Source organism: Notechis scutatus, chromosome 2 (genome assembly GCF_049901735.1).
Source record: "Notechis scutatus isolate UNSWTSFEM ecotype Mainland chromosome 2, rNotScu1.2, whole genome shotgun sequence".
NCBI classification, from domain to species: Eukaryota; Metazoa; Chordata; class Lepidosauria; order Squamata; family Elapidae; genus Notechis; species Notechis scutatus.
The window spans coordinates 17714669-17733103 of NC_142010.1; the positions used below are offsets into that span (position 1 = coordinate 17714669).

Below are 18435 nucleotides of genomic sequence, written 5' to 3' on the forward strand. Positions count from 1 at the left end.
TGTAACACATTGTGATGAGAGAGAAGTTCCTTGATGATAGACTCCAGCAGGAGTTCAAAAGCTTGGAAGACTAAAACTTTGATCTCAATGACTGACTTAGATTGGATCTAGGTCATAAGTACATTTTGGGGGTCTGTTGTAACTTCAGACAGTCACTAAGTGACTGGTCTTAAGTCAAAGTCTACTTGTAGATCTCTTATTTTAACCTTCATCAAATAAACCAGCTTTATATTCCTTCCTTTTGTTTATGGCAATCTTAATTTTTAATTCATTCAAATATTATCTAGGATTTTATCACTTCTTTGTACCAACATCAAAGTTTTCACTGAAGCCAGAAGTGGCAACAGCAATTGCTCCAATGTAGCATAGATCTTATAGAGAATATTGATCAAAGAAAATTTGAGCATGCATACATATTAGCAGGAGATCTCAAATAGGGAAAAACTTATTTTCTATCACATGAGGAAACAAGATAGTTGCACAGGGAAATATGACATCCTTCATGGTATGATTTAGTTTGCACTTATTTCTAGAAACAGAACACATTTAATATGTAAGTTTATTAATTCCCCTAATGGTTGTTGTAATAGAATGCCCGTGTTTACAGCAGAAACTAATAAGGAGCCTTGGTAATGTAAATCTTGAAATTCAAAGATTTGAAGACTTTTGTGAATTAGTCAGTTATAACCACAACAATAATAACTCAATTCTTAATAATGTTAAGTAAATCTATAATTTTACACTGTTATACTGTATGATTAATTATGCAAATTGATTCAATCTGATTTATTTATTCATTGATTATTTTAACCATTCAGGACAGTTTCATAATTACACTAGTAATTATTACACTAGTTTTCATGTTCATTTAATTTTTTAAAAAACCCAGGAACAAAAAACTAAGTTACTAATTGTCCAAAAACAGAAGCAAAAGTATGAAATGAAAAGTGGCACCAAACCCTCACCATCATTAGTAATAGATTGTCACCTAACCTCAAAATTAGACAGAGAAAAGCTGCTCTGTGATGCTTTTCCTAAATGATTTCAGAAAATAAATTAACACCATTGCTTATTTATGATTATGGTGGAACTTAGATTGTGATAAAATAAAGTAATGGAAAGGAAAATTATTTTCTTGGTACATTAATTATATTTATCATCCTCATTTAACACCCACATTGAAGAAAGTGTTGCTTAAAAATTTCTTCCCACTTATGACTATAACCGTGTTGCTTGTATCTTTACAATTTATATTGTTTTATTTGTTTCCTAGTATGATTTGATTGCTTATCAGTACCCTATGACTATCACTAAATATTGTATCTTATGATTCTTGATGAATGTATTTTATTTTTTTTCTTATGTACACTGAGAGCATATGCACCAAAGACAAATTCCTTGTGTGTCCAATCACACTTGGCCAATAAAGAATTCTATTCTATTCTATTCTATTCTATTCTATTCTATTCTATTCTATTCTATTCTATTCTATAATTCTATTCCACTGTTTCTTTGATATTAGTGATAGTTCCTATTGATCTTATCCCACAGCAAGTTGTCCTGTGACGAGTTGGCCATGATGAGTTCTCCTAAAGCTCACTCAATATTCTACTGTAGAACAATCAGCAAAATATTTCTCATACTCTTATCATTGACACTTCTTCTCTTCAGTGTGATGATCCACAGGACATGCCTTTTGAGGAACATATTTCCCACACTCAGAACATTTGCATAGTCAATCCAGTTGGATTTTCTTCTTGACTAAACAGTTTGGCATGACATAAATACTTTTCTTGCACTCCAGGTCTCTCAAGAATCAGAAATATTTCTTACAACACATAAAAAGGATTTTATTTCTAAACTATTTTATTTTATAGTACAGTAATTATTTAGAAAAAATAAGTACTATTAATCAACAACTCTCATAATTTTTCATCCTTAAGTGCTGCTTGGTGTTCATGTGAGGTTTCAGAATAATGATGTAGCATTTAGGAACAAAGATGCAGACTAACAAACCCAGGCTGGAGGCCAGGATAGAGAAAATCTGTACAGCCACCACGTATTTCACTTTGGTGCTCAGGTAGGTGGGGGACAAAGGAGATCCAAACACTGCAGAAAACCAGCATGCTGAAGGTGATCCACTTGGCTTCATTGAATGTCCCTGGAAGCTTTCGGGCCAAGAAAGCCACCAAGAAACAGATAGCAGCCAAAAAACCCATGTAGCCAAGGGCAGTGTAGAACATGGAGACTGAGCCTTCATTGCATTGCAGCAGGATGTGTCTTGGTTGGGAATGAAAGTCAGAATCTGGGAATGGGGGTGAGATTCCCAGCCATGTAAGGCAGATGCCCACCTGAACTCCAGAACAGGACAAGACAATGGAGTTGGGAAGACTTTTCCCCAGCCATTTCCTCATCCTGCTGGTTGGCTTTGTGGCCAGAAATGCTACTACTACCATGACAGTCTTGGCCAGCACAGAAGACACAGCCACTGAAAAGACAACACTGAAGGCAGTTTGTCGAAGGAGACAGGTCACTTTCTGGGGGCAACCAATAAATAAAAGAGAAGTCAAGAAGGATAGTAGGAGAGAGACCAGGAGAATGTAGGTGAGGTCCCGGTTGTTAGCTCTGACTATGGGAGTTTTTTGGTTTTTAATGAAGATTCCCAGGATGAAGGCAGTAGTTAGAGACAAAATAGAGGCAATGAGCACCAGACTTAGACCTAATGTTTCTTGATAAGATAGGTAACTTAAAACTTTGAGAACACATTGATCTCGATTCTTACTAGAATGCTGTTCATCTGGACACTTTTCACAGTAGGCTTCATCTGAGAAACATAAGTAATTGCTGTGTAAGTAGTGTATCCAGTAATTTTGAACATATTATAACTTATTTACCAAAAGAAGACAGTGAAGTATAAGTACAACAATAAATATTGGTCAGATCTGGTTTATACTTGAATGGGGCATCTTCTTTGCTTTTGAGCCACCTACCTTCCTGTCTGGAAATTGTTCCTTCAATGCACGAGGAGCAGTCGTAGCAGCAAACCGGTGCTCCCTCTCTCATCACCTTGCTGTATCCTGGGAGACAACTTTTAGTACACCTAGAAAAAGGCGCCTTCTAAACATGAAATTGGAGAAGTATACAAATGAGATTACTTATGAAAAGTAAATAATTCAGCAGATTCCAATTTAGAAAATTCAGGAGTGTGGTTTTAATGTCTCTTTCAAAACACAGTGAAAAATGCTTTGTTCACAAAGTATTGTAAACATCATCCTTTTGTAAAAGATTGAATGACAGCATGATTTTGTCCATAGCACATGTTCAGAGATGGAACTCTGAACATGTGCTATGGATATCATATCTCATCATCTTCAGCATGAACGGCCCATGATTTTAAAAAGTGGGGAATGTAATACAAAGAAGGGAATGCAAAAGGTTGCTTGCTCCTATCTCAGCAATTGCTTGGACAACATCCACTGTAACTTGTTGCCTTTTTCCAACTTGTATCTCCTGAATCTCAAGACTTAAAGCATGATTCTTACATGCTACAAACAGCATTGGGTTAACCAACCACATCATTTCCACCTTGCCCCAGAACAATTCTGGCGTCCAAACACTTAGAGAGATTTTGTGAATCCAAGGAGAAACTGGAGAGCCTCCTTCAACCCAACCATTTTTCAACACAGACCCCCTCATCAGAGTGGCAAGACTTCAATTTCCATGTATAGGACTAGATAAATGATAAAATAGCAATAATGACAACTGAACTACCTAGTTAAATGATGTTGGCCATTGGATGGCACTCTGATTGATGGAGACCTTGACTTCTGAAAAGGCTTCTCTTTCTATATTCCCTATTTTCACTCCAACAGTAGACTCGTTGGGAAACATTGCCCAGTTTATGATATCCAAGTCAGCAACCGGATTTCCGTCCTCATCCAAATAAACATTATCCCCAGAAAGATTGTAAGGCTGGAAGTTTCTTAGGAAAGGATGAAGCTAAAAAGGCACACATTACCATATGAATCCTAATTCAAAATAGTCTGCATCAACTCAGTGCCTCTGTCTGCAAATGTTGGCGGAAAGAATCGAAGTAAGGATTCTTTCTCTCTCCCCCCTTTTGCTTTATCACTCAGGCCTGATCCCTTTTAGGAAGTTGTAGTATCAGGTCACAAATATATTTTGACTCCAGATATAAGACCCTGGGAAAGCTGGACATCTCACTATGGTTGATTCCTCAATACTGATCTAAAGTGCCAAGCAACTTCGGTGATAGATTTGGCTAAAACACCAATGCCCTAAATTTCTTTGCCTGAAACTTTGACTCCACTCTATCTTTGAATCATCTTCAGCAATCTGATGCTGAGTTGTCCTATCTTCATTGGTAGGTGTGCCAATGCAATCTTTCTGTTTCTTCTCTCTTACCAACCTTTCTCTTCTTCCTCCTCTGCTTGGAAATTGTTCTTCTTCCCCTTGTCTATGTCCTCTGAAACAAGACCCACCCCCATATCAACTCTCAATTTTGTAAGTAGGAAGAGGAGAACTTTAGCAATTGACCTGCTAATTTCCTGAAGATATTGAGAAGCTTGGCTAGTCTAGTGAAGAGAAGGACCAGGGGAGACAGGAGAACCGTCTTCCAATATTTGAGGGGCTGCCACAGGTAGGAAGGGGTCAAGCTATTTTCTAAAGTTCCTGTAGGCCAGACAAGGAATAATGGATGGAAACTGAACAAGGAGAGATTTAACCTGGAAACAAGGAGAAACTTTCTGACAGTGAGAACAATCAACCAATGGAACAGTGTGCCCTCAGAAGTTGTGGGAGCGCCATCACTTGAGACTTTCAAGAAGAGATTGGACTCCCATCTGTCCGAAAAAGTGTAAAGTCTCCCACTTGGGCAGGGGATTGGACTAGATGACCTACAAGGTCCCTTCCAACTCTGATTATCTGTATCTGTATCAGAAGAGGCATAGATTTGAATTGCCCAGATTTTCGCAGTAGACAAAGTCAAGGTTGGATGATCAAGGAGAATATGAGTGACATCTTGATAGCTATTTAATCTACAGATATAGAATGGAACTCTCTATTGAGGCAGCATTCCCTTTTCTTACAGCATCCTGAACCACCTCAAGTATTCCATTTAAAAACCTAGACACAAGAAATCTCCCTCTCTCAATCTTCTTATCCCATGTAGACTACATCAAACACACAGGAGAAATTGGGAAACTGTACAGCACCCTGTATCCAGACTATTTCTGCTCCATCATGAAACTGAAGAATTGAATGTCATTGGAATTCCACAGAAGGAAAATCTTACCTGCCATGGCTGTACTACCTGAGGTACCAGATGACCCCCAATTTGGATCGTTCTCCAACTCAGATGAGAGCAATACACAGCATGAAGCACTGAGGAGATAGCCTGGATTGCAGTGGAAATACTGTGGCTGTCCTCAGACAAAATGTCTGCAACCACATTGTGAGGTGGGATTTCCCATTTCTCTTTTTCTGTGCATCTTCCCCAAATTCTCTTTGACAATCCAGGACTCAAGTAGGAACACTGAAATGCTGTCTTCACAAATGTTTTGAGAATGGAAAAATATGAATTTAAACCATAAGATCTTGCCCCTCGGTTTGTCTGGGTTAAGAAGGATATCAAAAAGTGTTTATGTTGGAGATTAACAAATTTATAAAAATATCTCACACCTATGTGTGTCAAAGCTGTTGTAATCCATACTTTTTCCCCAAACATTTTGTTCATCTTTTCAATATCGTGTATTATTATTGTTAATATAAATGAGGCCTGAAAATCTAATTGACAAACAATAACATTTACTTGGCTGTTGCTAAAATACTGAAGAAGATCCTTTGTTTTCTTTTTATTTATCACAGGGAGGATTTCGGAGAACGCAACACAAATCCCTTTCTTGGTAGTCACAACTGTAAAGGTTCTTCTGAACTTTTCTCCATTCTCATTGTCTGGAGCAGCCAGGCCAATCCATGTCCATTGGAAATGGAGGAGCAGTTTAATAATCGCCAAATGAGGAGGTTCTTGCTTTGGACTCACCCGGTAGAAAAAAGGGAAATCATTTTTCTGCCCAGGAATGTGGCTGATGACCCCATAGTTGATCTAAGATGAAATAGAAAAGGTGGATGATTATCTAGCTTTTAGGAATAAGTTATGAGTTAGAAATTAGACGTAAAGTAGATAAATGAAAGAAAGGTACGAGTTATGGTAAGATGAAATAATACTGTGTATAACTATGTAACTAATTATGTAAATATATGAATATATGCCTTATATTGAATGTAGAAATAACTGTAACAACAAATAACAATAATAATAACAACAATAACAACAACAATAATAATATTAATAACCACCTAGAGTCACAACACAGTCACTCAGATGGTCCACTGGAACTTGTGTCACAACTACCATTTGCCTGTAGCAAAGAACTGGTGGGATCATAAGCAGGGATGGGACTCTACCAGTTCACACCTATTCGCTAGAACCGGTTGTTAACATTCTAAGCAGTTCGGAGAATCGGTTGTTTGAAGAAATTACTGGCCTAATCCTGTAAGGAAGGCAGGAAGGAAACATTCTGGTGTTGCTTACAGAAACTGCCTCTCCATTAATCCTTATTACATTCTTGGCAGGACTAGACTTCCTATCTCAGGAACGTCTCTGGAGTTATTTTCCCCTCCTTTGCTGGTACTTTGCTTGTGTGGAGTGACCATTCAAAGTTACAATGGCACTGAAAAAAGTGACTTATGACCATTTTTCATACTTACAACTGTTGCAACATCCCCACAGTCATGAAAGGCAAGGCAAGGAAATGCATGCCTCGATGTGAGTGATATTGAGTTGGCCACGCCCAGCCAATAACATGAGCACCAAGCCATGTCCGGCCAGTAACATGACCACTAAGCCACGCCCACAGAACCGGTTGTTAAAAAATTTGAATCCCACCCCTGATCATAAGCCTGAAAAAGTGGTCGAAAATGAGCATGCAAAACTACTGTGGGACTTCCGAATACAGACTGGCAAAATTTTGGAACACAATACCCTGGATATCATGATTGTGGAAAAGAAAAAAGTGTGGATCTTTGCCATACCTGGTGATAGTAGAATCGACGAGAAGCAACTTGAAAAAATCACCATATATCAGGACCTGAAAATCGAACTGCAGAGACTCTGGCATAAACCAGTGCAGGTGGTTCCAGTGGTAACTGGCACACTGGATGCTGTGCCTAAAGACCTAGGCAAGCACTTAAAAACAATTAGCTGACAAAATCAGCACTGGTCAGCTGCAGAAGCCACTTTACTGGGATCTGCTCGCATAATCCGCTGATACATCACGCAGTCCTAAATGCTTGAGAAGTGCTCAGCTAGTGATCTGTGATACGAAACCCAGCATAGTTATCTCATTTGCTGTGTACACTGTCATTTTTTGTGTATAATAACCACCTACATGTTCAGGAATATGTCAATGTGAGTGAACGCCGTTATGAACATGCTGTAATGAGTGGAAATATGTTTTTAATTGTGAAAATATGATCAGTAAAGATTTTTTAAAAATGAATAAATATGGGTGCTTAATTTAAAGTTATTTCCAATTGCAAAAGTGTGCTTTTCATGTGTCATTGAGAACACTGCAGTTAATATATTTATCGTCTTAATCCATTTCAAGCAGTAAAAGGGGGAACTCTGAAAAACAGTCTTTCTTTCAAAATCTATGCCGATACCAGAATGAAGAAAAAAAATGTTTAGGTCCATAATGGGAAAGTATTATGTAAAAAAAAAACACTACCTTGAACTGTCATTCATACCTGAGGGATTTTGTAGAGGCCCAGCATGCTTGAAACATGACTGAAGAGTTCAGAATCAGTCCCTTCAAGCACAGCCAACAGATTTTTTCCTCTTCCACAACTGTAGTTTGGGACATTCTCCTGTCCCATGGATAGCAAACCCATCATGGCATCGTATGCTATTCTTGCATTGAAAAGGATCTCATAAATATTGTAGCCCAGGGTGATGTTTGGTAAGAGCCTTGGATTCTGGTTGATCTCATGAATGGCAAAGAAGAAGGGCAGGACATGAACAAAACTCACAAACTTACTGCAAGATAAGATGTATTAATAGGTCTTCATTTTGGGTAAAAAAAATTATCTTCGCGACATAAAGGCATATCTTATTTTGAATAACCTTTTGAGGGAATCTGTGAATCATCAGTTATATTTCTACCTTTTACATGTAGTTTGGACTATTAAAAATCTGGTCTGAAGCTAATGGAAGAGTGATGGGATGGGTCAATCTAAAAACTCATCATGGAGGGGTGAGGTTGTTAATAGGTTATGAGATCCTCACTCTCACTACATTGCAATGTAGGGAATATTGTCAGATGTTTGTTGCTGTAAATTGGCCCACGAGTGAAGTCATCAGTGGAGGACTATATCCAGGAGATGATAAAGATAATAAGGAAGGTGGGGGAAGAGGGATGGAAAGAGGGAAGGAAAGAGGGAGAGAGGGAGGAAGGGATAGAGAAAGATAGACAACATTGTAGGCAATGAGAAGATATGGTGGGAAGGACCTCTTTTCTTTGCCTTAAGCTAGGTGACTCTCCCTTGCATCACCTACTGTATGTTGTGAAGAACTATGTAGAACAGTTAAACCTCTCAAAGTGCATGATATGCCATAGGTAGAATAAGTGTTTTCTTTAAAGCACATAGGGAGGGGGGGAAAGGTCACAGTGACTTTGCACCAGGAAGTGGGAATCTGTGCTGAAAAGATTACCAATTAATCAGAATTCAGTGCACATTAGTCATTACCTTGCAAATCTGTTGGTGGGAGGCGTGAAGAAATGATATGGTTGAACGACAGCACTGGATGTAGATATGATTCCACTAATCATATAATCTCCTGGATGGTAATAATTTAACATGTACTTTTCCCCTTCTAATACATTCAGTTGACATTTGTCCATTGATGCCCCACAGGGAAAAATGGGCACCAAGAAAAGAACCAGCGGCAACATATTCCATACCATGAGGGAGATTTGCGATATTCTTTGAGAGAGGAGCCACTGTCTTTGATCTCAGAGCTCTCTGAGGAGAAGCAATATCCTCTCACCAAAGAACAGATACATCCTGGCAGCAAAATTGGTGGGAGAAGCATAAAATGTCATGCTACTAAAGTTCCTGACTACATAAACCCCATCTGACATTCTTGGGGTTATTTTCAGGAGTTTTATATGAAAAATTACCTAATATTTGTCATGTTCTGTTGATGGGGAATTGCTATGTATTCTCACTTTGGTTTCTGAGCAGGGGAATTCCAGAGGATCTGCTGGAAATAGAATAAATCACCATCATTTTGTTAATAATAAAGGGAAAATTGATCACAGTGGATTCTCTATAAGAAACCTCTGTGACCATGGGCATAATTGCAATTTAAATGTTCCCTCAAGGGACCAGTTCTGGAAAGTCTGACTGCTTCTTAGTCACCAAAATTATTCTTGAAATACTAAATGTTGCAATATGCTAAAACAAGTGAACGGTTTTTCACTAGCCACTGAAAACAGTAAATTCCTTGCTACCTATTTTTGGTATGGTGTAAGCTTCTTCCTGCATTTAGGACAGGTCCCTGGAATAACTGTGTCCAGGAAGTGATATTTTACTCTAATCAATTAGACTAAATCATCAGACTAAAACATTACCTTAAAATACCCCCCTTTTTTGAATTCTGCAGAAAACAAAATAAAAATGGTCTCATTGATGTGTGTAGTCACCCATGAAGGCTTGGCCCACTGCAGAAGTATGTGTTATGTCATGATAGCAAATTATTTAACTAATTTACACGAAAAAAGAAAAAACTTTGGCTTATTCCTATGTATGTCAACCTGCAAAATGACTTCAGGTGAAGACATACTTCTTCCGCTTCATTTCTTGGTTGTCATTCAAGGGGGAGGGAGGAGAGCATTGTGTGGGGGGGGGGACCAGGAATGTGGTGCCTCAGCCAGTTAGGCATAACATCTACCAGCTGGCATGAGAACCAAGGTCATATCAATGGACACCTGTTGAAGTTGAGCGGGAACCTATATCTGAACTGATTGTCCCATGTAACCTGAGAGGCAAAGGGGGAGTGGGAACCAGAGGTGGTATTCAGCAGGTTCTGACCAGTTCTGGAGAACTGGTAGCAGAAATTTTGAGTAGTTCAGAGAACCCCTGACTGGCCCTGCCCCCATCTATTCTCCTGAGTCCCAGCTGATTGGCTGGTCTTCTTTTGTTGCCCTGCACAGGAGAACGGAGCTGGTAAGCAGGTTAGTGGGGTGGGGAGAGAATGGGGATTTTGCAGTATCCTTCCCCTGCCATGCCTACCAAGCCATGCCCACCAAGCGACAGCATGCCCACCAAGCCATGCACACAGAACCGGTAGTAAAAAAATTTGAATCCCACCACTGGGAAGTCTCATTCTTTTAACTATCCCTGAGCACTGGAATAATTTAGAGCGAGCTTCACCATTCTAAGTGTCAATATGATATACTCAATAAAGGATCTCTTGAACCCAAGCAAAGTGTCAGTCTTGACTTCCCTGAGTTCATTACTTGGAATGATGACAATGTAATTGTCTGGAAACAGTATGGAAGTACTTTGCCCACCCCACTGCAGTATGTTTTTTTCAACTTCCTAGTCTAGCATACAGCCCTAGTCTTTTCTGCTAATATTCTGTTCAAGTAGTCTCCATGCTTGGTTTGGACACATCAGTATTTCCATCCTCTGGGGTAGCTAAAGCACTACTAATCTCTTTGGTACTCTGATAATTGTTCCATTAAGCAAGAACCTGAATTGTCACTAGACCAAGGTGAACTGCTTTGTCTGGGATGTCCCCAGAATTTCTGTGTGCAAAACCTCAACCTGATCTTTTGAAGTGTTCTGACGTAGGCTTCACAAAATCATGAAGCAGACTCCTTGTCTAACAAAACCCATTTTTATTAAGCTAATCTGAATTCCTATCATTCACATCCAGCAAAGTCCTGGCAAACAGTCTTTCAAGGGTGAATTATAACCACAGACCAGTGGTGGGATTCAATTTTTTTTACTACTGGTTCTGTGGGCATGGCTTGGTGGGCGTGGCAGGGAAAGGATGCTGTAAAATTTCCAGTCAGAGGTGGGATTTGTCAGTTCTCTGAACTACTCAAAATTTCCACTACCGGTTCTCCAGAACTGGTCAGAACCTGCTGAATACCACCTCTGCCTCAGACCTTATCAGGCTTCAAGAGCTGCCAGGCTGATATCTTCCAAGCACAATGCTGTACAAGGCAATACTTGGTAAGGAGACCCTGAGAGTCACTAACAAATCTTCACACTAATTAAATGTACTAATAGTCTCCTGCAAAACCCCACTCCCCTTTTGCTCCTCTTTCTTCCCTATGGGAGGGGCCATTGACCTTTACCTTTACTCCCGAGTTGACCCTTGTTCCTTAACTGTTCCCTTCCCCTGGCAGCTCTGCGCATGCACACATCAGGAACAGGCTCCAGCTGTTCTTCTGCCCCACTAATCTCCAACTCTGAAGGCAGCTGATAACTGTCGGACGGCCCTGCTCCCATCTCTGCCTCCAATGCAGAGCACTTGTCAGAGCCTTTCCCAGATTCCCGGACTGGCCCATGTTCTTCCCCAACCTCCTCTGAATCTGTCTGAATCTGTTGCCAGCTCTGCTGGCTGCTGGTGGGCCACAACATGAAGATTGCATAGTGGTGCACACTGTGGCCGATATCATTGCCCTGATAGGATTGAAAAGGCAATGGCTTTTTTCCCTTTCTCCTTTCAGCTTCGATTCAACAGCATGCTTCCTAACACTTCTTGGTTATTGCCCATTGATCATTTTTGACTCCATAAATATTTCTTGATCTGTTTTATAACCATGCAACTTAGGCCTTGACCAAGATATTTTGAAATATAGCTGTCGTGTCCGTCGCGGGAAGGAAGCTCGGAGTCGGTGACTTGGTTTCAGCTCTTTATTGGGCTCCGGTTACAGCTTAGCTTGGAGGGAAAAACTGCAGCTTTTTATTTCCGAGCCGCGGCGGCTGCGGCCAATGGCACCGCTTTGAATCTCCCGCGATTAGTTTCCACCAATCACGGGGGATTCGTAACAGGCCAATCAGTGCGGTTCGCTCGACCAATCCGGTCGCCGCGCGCTCTAGCCAATCGCGATGCGGGGCTACGAGTATGTAAATTGACTGTACAGAACACCCCTCCCCTCTTGGTTCGGTCCTACGTAACGTAGTCCCGTAGGTAGGCGGGGCTTCGTACTTGCCTACTTGACTTGCGCAGATTAGTTGTTGTTTGGCTCCCGGCCGGTTCGGTCGGGACCTCTGTTTCTTTTGGCCTTGTTGATGGAACCCCTGGAAGGTGTCGCTGGGCCTCTTGTTGCAGCTCCTCCCGGTCTACCCGGGTTGGTCGAATGCGACTTTCGCCGCTCCTGCCTGGTCTTTCCGGGCTGGTTGAGCTGGCCTGGCTGTTTCTTCCTGGTGAGGCTTCGGGCTGGCTGTTGACTGGTGAGTATTGCTGGTTATTTTCTATTCTTTCTTGATCCCCTGTATCTTCCCTCCCCTCTTGGTTTGTGTTAATGGGGTCGTCTGTGTTTGGTTGCGTGTCGGTTGTGTTTTTGTCCTTGATCTTAATTGATCGATGTGGCGTTTCCATGTTTGTCCGTCGGTCGTCTGCAGCCGGTAGGAGTGGGGTCCTGTCAGTTGGGTTATAGTTGACGGTACCCATAGTGGGTCTCCGGTAAGGTTCTTTGCATAGACTGCGTCGCCTGGTGCAAAAACCCGGTGCTTGCTTGATGAGTCCGGGGTTTTTCCGGGTTGTATGTGGGGTGTAGTCTGTCGAGTGGTGACCTTAGTTTTCTCCCCATCAGTAATTCTGCCGGGCTTTTGTTTGTCGTTGTGTTTGGGGTTATATGTTGTATTAGGAGCATTTTATTTATTTTTTCTTGTATGTCCCCGTGTTCGATTTTTTGGAGGGTTCTCTTTGTAAATTGAACCATCCGTTCTGCCCTACCATTGGCCGCCGGATGCGCCATCGCTGTCAGTGCGTGTCGTATGCTTCGTTCCGCTAGGAATTTTTCGAATTCCAGCGAGGTGAACTGGGGTCCGTTGTCTGACACGATGACATCCGGGAGGCCGTGGGTTGCGAAAAGCTTGTTTAGGACCTTGGTTACCACGTCTGTTGTGGTGGTCTTCATGTTGCTGACCTCCAGCCAGTTGGAGTAAGCATCCACCGTGATGAGGAATGTGTTCCCTTTTGTGGGCCCGGCAAAATCTATATGGAGTCTCGACCATGGCCCCCTGGGCGTTTCCCATTCTAATATTGGTGCTGCGGGGGATTTGGTCTGGTTTCTTGGCAGCGCAGCACTTGGCTACCCAGGCCTCGATCTCCTTGTCCATACCTGGCCACCAAGCGTAGCTTCTGGCCAAAGCTTTAGTCCTCACAATGCCCGGGTGCCCTTCGTGTAATAATTTTAATACTTTCCTTGCAATTTTTCCGGTATGACCACCCTGTCCCCCATAGCAAACAACCTTTCTGTAGTGACAGTTCTGTTTGCCGGTTTCGGAATGTCCTGAATGCTTCATCGTTGTCTTTCTCTGGCCATCCCTTTTCTACCCAATGTAATACCCGCGCCAGACGCCTGTCTTTATTAGTCTCTCGGGCAATGTCTGGCGCGATTATGGGTAGATCGGGCAATGTCTCTATGCTGAGGGTGGTCGTCGTGGGAGCTGGGTCGTCATCTAGGTCGGGAAGCGGCGAGCGGCTCAGCGCGTCTTCATGGGAGATCGTCTTACCGGGTCTGTGTGTGAGCCGGTAGTCATAGGCGGCGAGGAACTCGGACCACCTTGTCATCCTGGGGGATAGGATGTTCGGGGTGGCCTTGTTCCCCGCCAGGATGCCAGCAGTGGCTTGTGGTCCGTGATGATGGTGAATCGGCGGCCGTAGAGGTACTCGTGGAACTTCTTTACCGCTGCGCGATGGCCAGTGCCTCCTTGTCTAACTGGCTGTAGTTTCTTTCGGGTTTGCTGAGTGTTCTCGAAAAGAAAGCGATGGGTGCTTCTTTTCCGTCCGGAAGTGTATGGCTGAGGACGGCGCCGCGCCAAAGGGTGAGGCGTCGCATGTGCGGCGATGGGTAGGGTCTCATTATACTGAATGAGGATGGCATCCAAGGTGAGCAGGTCTTTGGTGTTCTTGAATGCGGTGTCCTCCCGTTTCCCCCAGGTCCATTTGGCCGTCCTGTCCAGGAGCCTATGCAAAGGCTCCGCCGCGTCGCCTTTTGGGGCAAGAACACATTGTAAAAATTTAGCAGTCCCAGAAATGCCTGCAGCTCTGTTTTGTTCTTGGGTGTGGGGGCTTCCTTTATGGCTTTGATTTTGCTTCCGGTTGGGTGGATGCCATGTCGGTCTAGGAGGTACCCCAGGAACTCGACTTGCTCTGTGCATAGCTGGCATTTCTCTTTCTTCACCTTTAGCCCGGCCCCTTTGAATTTTTCTAGTACCTCCCTTAGGCGACCCTCTAATTCTTCCTGGTTGGCTGCCGACACTAATACATCGTCAAAATAGGGGACCACCCCTTGATTCCTCGCAGCAGCCTCTCCATGAGGCTCTGGAAAATTCCTGGGGCCACGCTGACTCCAAACTGGAGTTGGTTACAACGAAACGCTCCCGGTGGGTGACTATTGTTTGTGCCTCGGCGGTTTCTTCATCGACCGGCAGTTGCTGATAGGCTTGTGCCAGGTCGAGCTTCGCAAAGACCTTGCCCCCGCCCCAGCGAGTGTAATAGGTGTTGCACTACTGGGACGGGGTAGGCGCTTTGTTGCAGGGCGCAATTGAGGGTGGCCTTATAGTCCCCGCAGATCCTTACTGACCCATCTGGCTTGACTGGGGTGACTATAGGGGTCTCCCACCGGGCATGGTCGATTGGCTGCAAAACCCCTGTTTGACGAGCTTGTCAATCTGCTCGTCTATTTTCTTCCGGAGTGCAAAGGGCACTCATCTGGGTTTTAGGCGTATGGGGGCGACATTTGGGTCTAGGCTGAAGGAGATAGGGGCCCTCGGTACTTGCCTAGGGTGCCGTCGAATACTTCTTGGAAATCCCTTGCCAGTTGCTGCTCCCAGTCGGCCTCTGTGGTGTGGTTGATTCCCGTGACCTCGATTCCGAGTGGTGCGAACCATTGGAGTCCTAGGAGGCTGGGTCGGTTCCGGTCCACATAGTCAGGGAAGCTTCGCGGTGCGGTTCTTGAAAGTCACCTCGAACTGTCCGGTCCCAATGACGGGGATGCGGTTCCCCTGATAGTCCTTGATGATCAGCTTCTGGTTCTCCAGTCCTCTTTTCTGGATGTTTGGCACCAGTCGCTTGAGTTCTTTCCAGGCAACCATGGAGAGGTAGGATCCGGAGTCTACCTCCATTCGGCATGGCTCGCCCTCGATGCTCACCTCCACGTAGACCTTCCGGGCATCAGTGGTTTCGGCATGGCCGATGGTGACCGTCTGGTGGGTTTCTTCTCTCTGGCGGCCTTCCCGTTCCGTCGCCCTCGGTTGTCTCGGCTCCAGCGATTGTCGGCTTGGCGATCTCTGGTCCTCGGGGGTGTCGTCTCGTCCCGGTTGCTTGGTTCTCGCCAGCGGGGCTGTGTGTCTTTCTGAGTCGGCAGACTCGGGCGATGTGGCCCTTCTTGTTGCAATGCCGGCAGATCGCATCGATGAACCAGCATTCTGATCGAAGGTGATTTCCCCGCACCCGGCGCACTGGTTCCCCGACTTGCGACCCTGTTGATCTCGCCGGTCCCGTCCTGTTTGTAACCAGTGGACGTCTTCCTCCTCGTCCGTGGTATCGGGCGGAGTCCAGGTCCCCGTGGTGTGTGGTGGTCTCTCGTCGGCTTGCCTCGGGGTTTCAGTGCGGTCCCCGTTGTCTGCCCTCCGAAGTCTGGCGGCTGACTTCCGGGTGGCTTCGGCCGCGGAAGCTTTGGCCAGGCGTCCCGAGGTCGATGTTGCCTTTTGTCATCAGTCGACTTTTCAGTGCCTGATCCCTGAGGCCTAGGACCACGCGGTCTCGGAGGACGTCGTCCAGGTCCCAGAACTCGCACATCCCCCTAGGTCCCGCAAGGCGCTGCTAAGTCGCTGATGCTCTCGTCCTGCCGCTGGTTTCGCCGATAGAACTCATCCCACTGGATGAGGATGGGCACAGCGGGGCGTAGTGGTTCCGAAGGAGTGGCTCAAGATCGGCCCAGTCCATTGCCTTCACATCCTCGGGCTTCGCAAGGGCTTTGGCCATCTTAAACACTGCGGGCCCGCAGTGTGTGAGGAAAACGGCCCTTTTCTTCTGCCCGTTCGCATCCTTCAAATTGCTACTTTGAGGAACATTAGGAATCTATCCGTGTACGATTCCCAGTCCTCGGTAGCCGGGTTGAAGGGTGCTGGTGGGGTCATGCTGGCCATCTTGTCGGTCTTTGTCTTCCTCGGGACACGTGCTCGGTGGTTATTCTCTGGATCCCACCTTCGTCGCCAGTGTCGTGTCCGTCGCGGGAAGGAAGCTCGGAGTCAGTGACTTGGTTTCAGCTCTTTATTGGGCTCCGGTTACAGCTTAGCTTGGAGGAAACACTGCGGCTTTTTATTTCCGAGCCGCGGCGGGCGCCAATGGCACCGCTTGAATCTCCGCGATTAGTTTCCACCAATCGCGGGGGATTCGTAACGGGCCAATCAGTGCGGTTCGCTCAACCAATCCGGTCACCGCGCGCTCCAGCCAATCGCGACGCGGGGCTACGAGTATGTAAATTGACTGTACAGAACAATAGCTACAACATAACCCATGCTGTGCTTTTGCAGCTCATCAATTCCTATATATAAACATCAGATCCATGTTCTTCTATGAAGCAATTGACCATCTTCAGGGTTGATCCAGGCAAGATATGTAACTAATGTGCTACTTAATTTATGTTTCATAAAATGTTTTAGAGGAGGTTTTTAGACGCAATGTGTATTGGTTTCATTAGTGCATATATATCATATATATTTAGACCTGTTTGAGAGAAAAATTATAAGTTACTCTTTTATAATGGAATTTATATAGTTAGACTAGAAGATCTCTTTTGCTCTTTCTGATGCTTTTCTGTTAGGTTTTTCTTTTTCTGCATAAAATCCCCACCCTATAACCTAAAATGTGTTCAGTCACATGTACATAATACATTGTTATAGTCTTCTTGGAGAATGGGAAGATCTGCCCAGGCTAGGCAACGAGGGAATATCCTCCCAAGGTAAAGCCCACCAGCCCAGCAGTAAAACCAAGATAAGACACTGAAACACTGAAAACAATGCCTTGCTGACTCTCAAACTTATACTTTATCTCATTTTAGAATATAGAGAATAAGGGGTGTGTGGCAGTGGTGGGATTCAAATTTTTTTACTAACCATTCTGTGGGCGTGGCTTGGTGGGTGTGGCAGGGGAAGGATACTGGTAAAATCTCCAGTCAAAGGTGGCATTTGCTGGTTCTCCGAACTACTCAAAATTTCCGCTACCGGTTCTCCGGAACTGCTCAGAACCTGCTGAATACCACTTCTGGTGTGTGGGGAGGGCCTCTTAGGCATGGCGTGTTCTGTGCAGGGGTATAAGATGTATTGTTTGAATATGGAAGTTTGCTCTTCTTGTACCCAATCCACTTTGGAAGGGACTTGAAGGCCCATTTGCAAACGCTTATTTTCTTTAATAAACCTTTGAATTGTGAACCAGACTTGATCCTGCATTGTGAGTATTGAATAATTCGGTTCTTACATCTCACATGTTCATCCCATGTCATTGTTCATGGGGTTACCTTCTAAGATTTTCTTTACCCCTTCACCTTCAGCTATTGTTGATATTGCACTAAATTAGCAACATCTTTTGGTCCCCTACTAGGAAATCTGTGTAAGTGGCAGCAAAAGTGATCACATCATAAACAAGTCAATAAAAGGCCATTATTCAGATTAATGCACTAAAGGCAAGCCAATACAAATTAAGGGATACACAAAATAAAACCCAAGGCATTGCAGCACCATTGGGGGGAATTTTTTTTATCAGATCTTATTTCCAACCTTGACGACCTATAATCTTTCCCATTTAGAAAGATAGAGGTAAAGTTTAACAGGGGCCTCTGATGAGTTGGGGGTGTGGGTTGTATAATTTATGGTGATAACCATCCTGGAGTATCCAACTTTATTGAGGAAGATTGTCTCATCCACAGTAGAGAGAATAGTAAGAAATTCTAATGTCCCTACTGCAATGGTGGGATTCAAATTTTTTTACTACCAGTTCTATGGGCATGGCTTGGTGGGCATGGCAGGGGAAGGATACTGCAAAATCTCCATTCTCTCCCCACTCCTGGGGGAAGGTTACTGCAAAATCCCCATTCCCTCCCCACC

The 18435-nt window shown here is 43.9% G+C and overlaps 1 long non-coding RNA gene and 1 pseudogene across 1 annotated transcript in view; one reads left to right on the forward strand and one right to left on the reverse strand.

Moving 5' to 3' along the window:
- The window catches only part of LOC148131849 (uncharacterized), a 387282-nt gene that overhangs the window by 225457 nt on the left and 143390 nt on the right, over positions 1-18435 (forward strand). The window lies entirely within an intron of this gene.
- On the reverse strand, positions 1913-8981 carry LOC113429126 (vomeronasal type-2 receptor 26-like; annotated as a pseudogene).